The following is a 10,501-nucleotide window of genomic DNA, read 5'->3' as shown; positions in this document are numbered from 1 at the left end:
GTGGAGTGAGGAGTTATCATTTAACGAGCCTGGGGTTTTGTTATGGGAAGATGAAAAACTTCTGAATGTGGCTGATGGTGCAGATTGCACAACAACGTGAATGTACTTACTGCCATTGAACTGTAGACCCCAAAATGGTTAAAACGATAAATTATGTATACCTTACTACAATTTTGTTTCAAAGAGAAAAAGATAATCAAGCTGTATATTTATGATTTGTACTCTTTTCTATATGTAAAAGTTTTTTTTAAACCTAGCAAAATCATAGTTTTCATCATTACTCTCTGGAAACTTTTGAAGCATGGTGTTTTTCCATTAGTTGGATTAGAAAATATTTCTATTTCATAAGGGGCTAAAGGATAGTTCCTACTTTTTCATCTTGCCTATAAAATCAAAAAACCCAAGATTTGACAACCTTAGTGACTCCCTCTGACCGCTATTTCCTGAAATTTGTCAGTGGCAATTTCTACTTGTATTTAGATTTCCCTCTCCCCAAATGGTTTGTGCTGGCAGGCATGCCCTCCAGTGATGAGGAGACTTGGTTCTCATCCAGGTTTCCTTTCAGTGAGGGGACCCTGAGGTTAGACTGTCACCTAGTGATGTCCAGGGCCAAGCTTTCAAAGATTCTGTGATTATCAGGAAACCTTCAGCTGAGTGATTTTTTCTAACTTCCCTGTCAGCAGAAATAATCCTCTTGAAATAAATTGTGTACTTTGGGCATGGAAATCAAGGGAAAATGTTAGAAGATATTTATTTAAGATATTACTGCTGATTTATCTTTATAATTTATTTAAGAAAACATTCATGAGCCACTTCTTGAAAAGAAAAATCACTTACTCTTGAACAATGTAAGTTTTGATGAAGGTTCATAATTGTGTAACACACTAATTGTAGAAAATTACTTATTTAGATAAAATATTTGCTACAGTTATGATCTGAAAGGACACTATCCAAACAGGTTTTAATTTGAGAAGATTGTGTATGTGTGTGTTCTTAATTCTCTTTGTTGATAAAAATAAGAAAAAATTAATTGTAAGTTGTTTACAACTTTATTTATTAAATGTTGACTTAGCCATTTCTTAATCGTGTGAGTCAAAAAGTAGCCAGGAAGTTAGAAATTCAGACTGTAAAAGATGAACTTCTTTTGTAGTCTGTATTCAGTAAAATCATATTTTGTGGTTTTTTAATTTTAAATTTAATTTTTATGATATTCCAAAATATCTGCCATGTTGATATAGCAGCATATGCGCTTTCTGATTTTTAATGTTAAAATGAATTCACAGACTATTTCTGTGTTTATATGTGTCCTGAAACCAGAAAAACTATTCAGATATACAAGATTACCTACTAAAGCTACATTTTTACATGGCATGTAAATTTACTAATTTCTTTATTTTTAAGTTCAATTTGACCATTGCATTGAGAAGATCTACATTGATTCTGCATCTAATTGAATACACCTAAATGATTTGTAAAAAGCTTGTTTTAGCCAAATAATTTTTGTGTATATCAAGAATTAAAGTCTCCTGACTTTCTTGGCTGTATCATTAATAATAATTCAATCATAGTTCTATTTAACATTTATTGAGTATTTCCTATTTTCCAGGCACTTTTCTGCATTTTACATTTATAATCTCATTTAATCTTCATGTTAGCCCTTTGGGCTAATAATACTATTATTAACCCCAATTTATAGATGAGGAAAGCACAGAGAATTTAAGTAACACAGAGCCAATGTGTGACAAACCTAACATGCTAAACGGATCTGATTCAGGTCTCTCCTTAATTCCACAATAGCTACATAAGAGGCAGATAACACCAACAGTAGTTGAAAACCTGCAGGGCCTATGAAATAGGACATTTTCATTTTTCTGGTCTCCCGTGCTGTGACAGTTCCACATCTGGCCAATAGCATATTCACAGTCTTTTTGATACAAAGCCTATGAAACCACTGAATGGTCAATGGCTTGAAGACGGACGTCAGAGGCTCCCCACCCCACATTCTCCATCGCTCCATTTGAGGGGCTTCCGTGGGCAAGTTTCCACCAGCCACACAGAGAGCCCTGGGCCCCACCCAGAGAGATGAGAGAGTCTGGCCAAGAAAATCTGGCACAAACTGGAGTCTACCCAATTCTCAATGAAAAATAACTTTGAAGCTGAACTTTAATCTTTCACCACTTCAGAGGAGTAGAATTTAGATAGAACATCTCAGGATTTCCTGACGTTACCATTTACTCTGAAGGAGAATGCTCTGTGGTGCAGCTAAAAGGACCAACCATCTTTAATTAAACGCTTGAACCTTTCTTGGCTTTTGAAAATTTGCTGGCGGGAAATAGCTAAAGACTCTAAAGTTTAGTTTATTTTCAGAGCCTAACCTAATATCACCATCTAAATCTGTGGAAGATTCTGGCAAATAGCTAAAGCCAGGATGAACAAGGTAATGCCTGCCTCCTAGATTTAGAAGAATAAGTGGTATAATGAATACGTGTGAAAGGCTGAGCACAGTGTTGCTTTAAACCTTCTGTAAGAGAACCCATCTGTTCAAGAACGCCTTTAAAAAGTATTTAGTGAGAAATGAGGATTATAAAGCTTTTTTGTAAAGCTTTTCCCACTAGAGTCCTAACTTTATTATTAGTTTTTGGTTTGCTTGTTTTACTCTATAGGTTCTATCTATGTATATTAAAACAACAGGTCAACATTCACCTGAGAAACTCAGCTGAAAAAGACATTATTCCAATTTTAGAGCTCTCACAATTCAAATTAAAACTTCTACTTAGTCACCTTTTGAATTAAACTCTAGTAAGGAAAAAAGAAACCTTTTTTTGCCATTGAAAGTTTCTTCTTTGCGAATGTTATATAATATTAACATTGATTTAAGTATAATTTTAATGGGCTATTTACAATACAGGCTATCTGCTGAATTTCACTGTACTAAAAATGTCAAAACAGAAACACCATAGTGGTCTTATTTATTTAATCTTTGCCTTGAAAGTGGGGTTAATTTTGAAAGCCTAACAAAGTTATATAGGTATTACAAATGTAGTCTAGAAAAGATTAACTTTTAAAACATCAACTCCTAAAAGACTAGAGAGTTGCATTGAACTACATGAGAAAATATTGAAGGAACTGGAATTATTAGCAACAAGACTAAGTGAAGACTGAGAAACAAGAATGGGAATGGACTTTAGGCTAAAGAATTTGTAAATTGCTTATACTAATAAATTCTAAAACTTTATGTTAATCGATAGCAAAATTTCACATTGCAGACTTAAAATATGCTCCATTCTAAATACAGTCTACATAATCAGTAATGTAACACAATCAACTAAATCTGTGCAAAAGAACTATACAAACATTCTGTACAGTTATTAATATTGTCTTATTTATATGGAGGCCTCCAGGCTATCAATACAGAAGAACATAGTATTGCCACAATTTTTTTCACACTGTTACAAATAACAAAACAGCACCAGCAGCTTATCGCTCCTTCACAGGCTTCCAAAGTTTGACAAGTAGTAAGGCCACAGTTTAATATAGTGTTGAAATTCAATTTCATATCCATCTAAATATCTACAATTTAAATGTCAAACAGTACTAAGTATTAGCAAAGGTGTCCCACAATGAGGTTTCTAAATCACTGTTCCTAAGAAAGAAAAATAACTTGACAACATCTAATACCTGAAGGTATGCATTCAGACCCCAGGAATACCTAGGTATTCTACTCTAAGGCATTTTACCCAATTAACACTTGAAAACATGCCTCAGGAGACACAGACAAGAACGGTCATGGTGGCCTTGTTTGTCAGAGCCAAATACTGGAAATAGACCAAATTTCCATTGCCCAGAGAATGGATCAATAACTTAACACAATAATTATACTGTTGAATACTATTACATAAGTTGAAATTAATGTACCAGTGTTCTATGTTTCTAATTGGATAATTTTCTTTTATGCAAGTTTATTAACTTAAAAAATTTCAGAAGATTATGTACAGCAAAGGATACCATTAAGAAGGTAAAAAGACAGCCCATATGGGAGAAAATATTTGCAAATCATATATATGATAATGGAATTATATCCAGTACAAAGAGTTTTTATATGTCTATAATAAAAAGACAAGTAATTCAATTTAAGAACTGAACAAAGGATCTGAACAGACATTTCTCCAGAAAATATGCACAAATAGCTAACAAGTGCATGAAAAGATGTTGGGCATCGTTAGTCATTAGGGAAATGCAAATCAAAATCACAGTGAGATACCTCTTCACACCTACTAAGATGGTTGTAATTAAAAAGTCAGACAATAACAAATGTTGACAAAGATGCAGAGAAATGGGAACTCTCCTACACTGCTGGTGAGAAGGTAAAATGAAGCAGGTTCTTTGAGAAACAGTCCAGCAATTCCTCAAAAAGTTAAAATAGTTTACCATATGACTCAGCGATTCCACTCTGGAATGTACACACACCCCCTCCCCCCACCCCATGAAAGGAAACGTATTCACACAAAAACTTGTACAGAAAATTTTTAACAGCATTATTCACAATAGCCAAAAAGTAGGGGGGGAGGGGAATAAATATCCATCAATAGATGAATAAATAAGTAAATAATGAAATGTGATACTTTCATACAACAAAAAAGAATGAAGTACCAATGTATGCTACAACGTACTGAACCATAAAAATGCTGTGTCAAGTGAACGAAGTCAGACACAAAAGTATTGTATGATTCCATTTACATGAAATGACCAGAAAAGATAAATCCATAGAAACAGAAAACAGATTAGCGGTTGTCTAGGTCTGGGAGGTTGCAGGGTGAGTGGGAGGAAGGGGCGTGACTGCTATCTGGCACAGGTTTTTCTTGGAGGAGTGTAATGAAAATGTTCTAAAATTACTTGTGATGATGATGGCGCAATTTTTAATTAAAATATATTATTAAATTTTTATTAAAATATATTAAAAATGGTTGAATTGTACTTCAAATAGATGAAGTGTAGGTATGTGAACTATATCTCAATAGAAGTTATCCAAAAAGTTATATGCATTGTAATACCACTTTTATTCAAATTTTAAAACATGCAAAATAGTATTCCTGTTGTGCATACAAACACATTTGGAAACAAGCAGTCAAGGGTGGTATTCAAAATATTGAAAAAGTCATACTGACTCATCGGAATAGATGCCAGCCTTTACACGGCAGTGAGTGTTTGAAGAACATCCGTCCTGCAGGCAGGGGAAAGATAAACGCCAAAGTTCAGACAGCAATTACCTCCGCGCAGGGAGAGGGGAAGGACGTCAGCGAGGGGACTCAGTGGTCCTCGACGGTTTCTTTAAAAGAAGGAAATATCACAAAATGTTCAGGTTTCATCAAAGTTGTCTGGTGAGTACATAAGCATTTATTGTGTGACTCCCTATATTTTTCTTTGTGCCTGACATATTACACAGTTTGAAAAGTTCTACATTTCTAAGTCTGTCTCATTAAAGGCCTTGACAAATGCCTTCGATCTGGGCTGTCTGTTGCGAGAGGTTAAACATTTGCCAGCACGCTGCTTAGCCCAGGCCGAAAAAGCCTGCCCACCGCCACAAAGGCAAAGACCGGAGGGATCTTCATGCACAACCTTTCTAGGTATACTCGAGGTAAACCAAGAGCCCCATTATTTGGAGTCGTTGTCGCCCAGTCCTACTGAAAAGTTTGCCCTGAAGTAGCAGGAATTGCCATTGAGCACGAAGCGGAGGGTTCGCCTTCACGGTGCCGCACCCCCAACCACGCCTCCAAATCCCGCAATCCAGCCTGGTCCAACACTCCTTAAGCAGCACAGCCTGTGGCAAAGTCCAAGGTCTGCCAAAAACTCCCTGACCCGGAAGCAGAAGGTTTAAGAGCATTTCTGGTAACTACTGGATTAAACCCCCGATTTCTGGGAGCAGTCTGCTAAAAGTTAACTTTGTGGCATAGGCATGTAGTTTGAAAGACTCTGTCAGATTTTAATAACATAATCACAATATTCCAAAGCCAAGAACACCAAACAAATTTAAAAAAGAAGAACCTAGTCTTTCTTGTCCTTTTCGACACATTGCTTATTACCAGGATTTAAAAGCTTTTTAAATTTCTTTAAGGTATTCCAAAGGCTGTATTTGAGAGTACATTAACAGTTTATACCAAATTCAAAATATATTGAAAGTAATTACTACATGTTAAAAGCAAGCTCCCCGCATCACATTCACCCAGATTCCCCCCAACCCCACCCCTTTGTCACAGTCTCTTTGCTTTCCTTGTACAGAAAGAGTCCAGAGATTAAAAGTAGGTATGAGAATGAGATGATGGGCCAGCAGTAATAATAAATCATGTTGTGGGTGGTTGGTCAGATTACTTTAAAGACATTTCTGTGTTCCCCTACTATAAGAAGTTCCTACATTACATAAACTGTTTTGAGAGTTAATCCCTTTCCTCATGTGACTCATGGTCTTGTAAATCCTTCCAGAGGGGATAAAAATACAATGGATTACGGCATTGCAGCGTCTGCAATTCCCAAGGAAGAAGTGGCTTTAGACATTTATATTCCCAGCTTGGCAACCGAGGGCCAGTAAGTGTGTCCGAAAGCAGTTGGAAATCGGACAGTTTGTGCTGCAATGCAAGGACAGGAAGCATTGCGAGTTTCTGCAGCCGTGGTTGGCTTGAGATAATACCATTGTATAACCAGGCGCAGCGACCGCTCCCACCGCTGAGAGCCGGGCCTGGCGTCTGGCTCCTTGGCTGCAGGCCAGGCTGAGGTCCTGCCGTCTGAAGGCAGGGTGTGTGTCCCCTCCCAGGCGGTCCACACACACAGTGCCGGCCACACCTCACCTTCCAGAGGAAATCTGGCCAGAGAGCCAGACTTCATGACTTCTCCTTTATGAGTCTCACCCACCCCCAGCCCTCGCCCGGACTTTTGTTTCCACTTGGGTGCAGTGGTGGTATTCACTCCGCGCTCAGATCCGGATTTAAAGTCCCAGGCAGTAAACGAGCTGATGACAGGGTTATTGGAAAGATACTGTATCTTGCCGTGCCTAGCTGCCTCCACCGTCAGCGTTGGGCCCTCGCTCTTCAGAAAAGCCCTAGCTCTCATCACTTCTGCAAACCGCCCTTCCCACAGAGCTCTTCCATCAGGCAAGAGCACTTACCAAGGACTATTTTAGACGGATTTAGCAGCAATATTGTTTGATTTTAACTGGACATTGTTCTAAACACACAAAAGAGTTCAAGGATGTGGTGTCGGGTTTTGTTCTTCTCCCCCCTCTCCTCCCCTCCCTGAGCTGTCAGGTTTCTCTGGGAAAATGGGATGAAAATGTTTGAGGACATTTCCACAATAAAACACTCTAAAATATTTTTTAAAGATTTCCTTTCTAGTCATGTCAAGATTATAACTCAAATCTGCAGAAGTCAGGAAATTCCAAATTTATGTTGATACTTTCCCCCTTAAAACCTTCACCAGATGATAAACAGTGTAAAACTTCAGTCCCAATTCAAAAGTTCCAAATATGACACTGATCGCCAGATTCTTCTAGTGAAAAGGTGTTTCGGTGTGAGAAAGAGTGGCCTTTTAGGAAGCAAATATAAGCTTTTAGGCCAATCATTTTTCTATGTGATTTCTTAGTACAGAAGACCAAAAAGTCATTTCAGATAGGCCGGCTTCTAGATTTAATTTTTACAATGGAAAAGAATTATATTTAATGATGGAAGCAAAGGAAAAAGTGGTGGAATTTATACATGAGATCAGCAGTTCCCAAGGTGAGAATGAGTACATGGCATCAACCAGGGGACTTTTCTGCACACCCTTCATCAGTTCACTCTCAAAGCTTCCACCGGCCCCCAGTAGAACCCTCATGGGCAGTGGCCTTGCTCCACAGGAGGAGGACAGGCTCAGCTCTCATTGCTCCCAGCAGTTCCCACCGCTGCCGGCTGTGAGCTGTGGGACAAGACTCAATTATTTGGCAGGTCTCAGAGCCAGTTTCCTCATCTATAAAATGGAGGGTGGTCCTAGTGTGTACGTCGTGGGCTATTTGAGATTAAATGAAATAATTCATGTTAGCATAAGAAACTTCTTCCAAAAAGTTCATCATAAACACTAGTGAAAATACTGATCATCCAGGTAATAGTATTTGTGGCATTAAGGAAAATAAGTATTGTCAGCTTGAGTTGTCAGAAAAGTATATTCGACTATGCTTTAGACAGGAGCAGTAAGAACCTGATGAAAAGAAAATCTTAGGGATAAATTTTACAAGGAAAATGGAATGTACTTTTCACAGACATTTCTTGGGCCATAGAAATGACTAATTATAATGACAGAAAGAGACAGTGACAAAAGCAGAACATTTTCTCTCCAGGGTCTGAAAGACACATCGGGCTTCGAATAGAGAAAACAGGAACAGTGCGAGATTTGCACGTCATAATCAAAAAACCAAAACACAAAAAGAGATGGGCCTTGTTGGAGACACAGAAAGTAGGCGGGAAAAGGTCCACAGATTATAGAAAATCCACAAGGAAGACCAGTGAAACGGGGCCAGCGGAGAAGGCAAGCAGAGGAGTGGGAGAAGCAGGGTCTCGCTCCTCTTCACACACCTTTGTAAACCTGTAATTACCTGGCCAAAGGCCTGGGACTGGGGAGAAGGGAGACGAGCTCCAACAGGACAGTGCCGAGTGTTGACACCACATGTGTCTAACTGACGTGGTCAGATGGATGACCCAGGAAAATTAAGTCACTTTTTCAGACTGTAGTATGGTAAGGAAATCTTGGAGGACTGAAAAAAGGCAAATTTGTTGTATCTCGTGTTAAAATAGAAAAAATAAAAGGCTCCTATGGTTCTGGTCATTGAATGGATAGATGAGCTTAATTTTCATATCTGTAAGGATATTATATTTAAAAGTCATCTATCAGTAAGGAACCAAGAAGACTGTGGGAAGAGGAAACCATTCCAGACCAATTTCATTTCCGTCTATGATAGACAGTGAGACCATGTAATAAAGGCAGAACAATGGATGTGAAATCTGAGGAAACGTGTGCCACCATCTGCTCATAGGACAGGGCTGGCCGTGTGGGAGCAGGGACCGGCCAGCGCCAGGCGGCCTTCCTCCTCGGTTTTCCCAGTCCCTGGTCCCTTCTTCTGAACCACCTGCCAGCTGGGGCTGCTTCTCCCTGAGTTTCATTTGCCTCATGCTGTTTGCTTTTAGATTTGTTTCCAGCCCACATTTGTTGTTTTCTGGGTTTAAGTGGCAGTAAAGATTCTGTGGAGAAATGAGGGTAGGATTTGGAGTCAGAACAATAATGGATCCCTGGCCCCGTCATTTACTTCTCGTGTGGACTTAGGTGGGTCACTAACCCTTTCTGACTGAGATAGCTTCTCTTATCCAATGGGAGCAATCAAAATACCATTCTTTCATGATGCTTATGAGGATTAAGAACAAGGACAGCTGTAACGCCTGGTTCAGTAAGTGTTTTATTCTTTCCTAACTTTTGATCTCACATCTTTTCTAGCTCTGGACTTTATCTGGTAAGTTGGTGCTTCCAAAAAGAGTATAATAATTTACTTTGTTATGTGTCTGATTCTCTCCGTAAGACCTCACCATGCCCTTATTTTAGTTTGGACTGGGAAGCAAACCACAGCCCTGAGGTCCGGGAATGTTAGCAAAAAGAAGTGTCTCCATCACTCAGCCAGCCACCCACTGCAGGGTCCTTTCTTCCCTTCCTCTCTACTTTCTTCATCTCCTTTCTTCTTTTTCTTTTCTTTTTTGTTTCTAGGCCTTGATGTTGACAATGAAGAAATTCATGGAGTCTACAGATCAGTACCTGAAACCAAGGTTATTTCAAGACTAATCTGGTGGGGATCAAATGACAACAATATTTCGACACCAATTTGGATAAAATTGGAATCCCCAAAAGATAAAGCCTCTCTCCCTCTCTGCTGTTCTCTGCTATTGCAGCAAGGAGAAGCCCAGCCCCTGTGCCCCTTGGCGTCTGACCCCAGGCTGACTTGGCCACACGTCACCACTTGCCTCCTTAATGCTGATACACCTGAATGTCCACAGAGCCGGTAAATATTTGCCTGTGCAGGAGGGAGGAAATGGCAGTTTCTGCACAAGGTAGGTGATGAGGCAGCTCATCTTTCTGTGTCAATAGTGTGAAACAAACAATGGTGATGTGCAACGATGGCACACTATCTTTTAGGTTCAGAGAAGGGAGCTACCGATGGCCATGACCTCCAGACTCCATCTCTGTGCCTTTCAGAGCAGCCAGCTCAGAGCAGGCTGCTTTCTGCCCTGGCTGTCAGCTCTTTACTTCGTTATGCTGCCCTCCATGCGCTAGAGGAGCTGACCCGGGGATTGCTGCAGGGGCTTTTCAGTGTTCTCCAAAGGGTTTAAGAATTAAATGGGTCAATTGCTTTCTCATTATTCTCAGTCTACTTGTTGCTTCCGTCTGGCAACTCTCTGCTAAAAAATTAGAAAGATGGGGGAGAAGATATACTGAGACG

The 10,501-nt window shown here is 39.4% G+C and overlaps 1 long non-coding RNA gene across 1 annotated transcript in view; it reads left to right on the top strand.

The window, feature by feature from the left end:
• Positions 1 to 10,244, top strand: part of LOC111738970 — a 13,749-nt gene extending 3,505 nt beyond the window's left edge. The window contains exons 2-3 of the long non-coding RNA XR_002780045.1: positions 9,772 to 9,850; positions 9,954 to 10,244. This is a non-coding gene — a long non-coding RNA (uncharacterized LOC111738970). The remainder of the gene's footprint in view (positions 1 to 9,771; positions 9,851 to 9,953) is intronic.
• Positions 10,245 to 10,501: the final 257 nt, after the last annotated feature.

This window comes from Pteropus vampyrus, unplaced genomic scaffold, assembly GCF_000151845.1.
Source record: "Pteropus vampyrus isolate Shadow unplaced genomic scaffold, Pvam_2.0 Scaffold45, whole genome shotgun sequence".
NCBI classification, from domain to species: Eukaryota; Metazoa; Chordata; class Mammalia; order Chiroptera; family Pteropodidae; genus Pteropus; species Pteropus vampyrus.
This window is presented reverse-complemented; position numbering and strand designations above follow the sequence as displayed.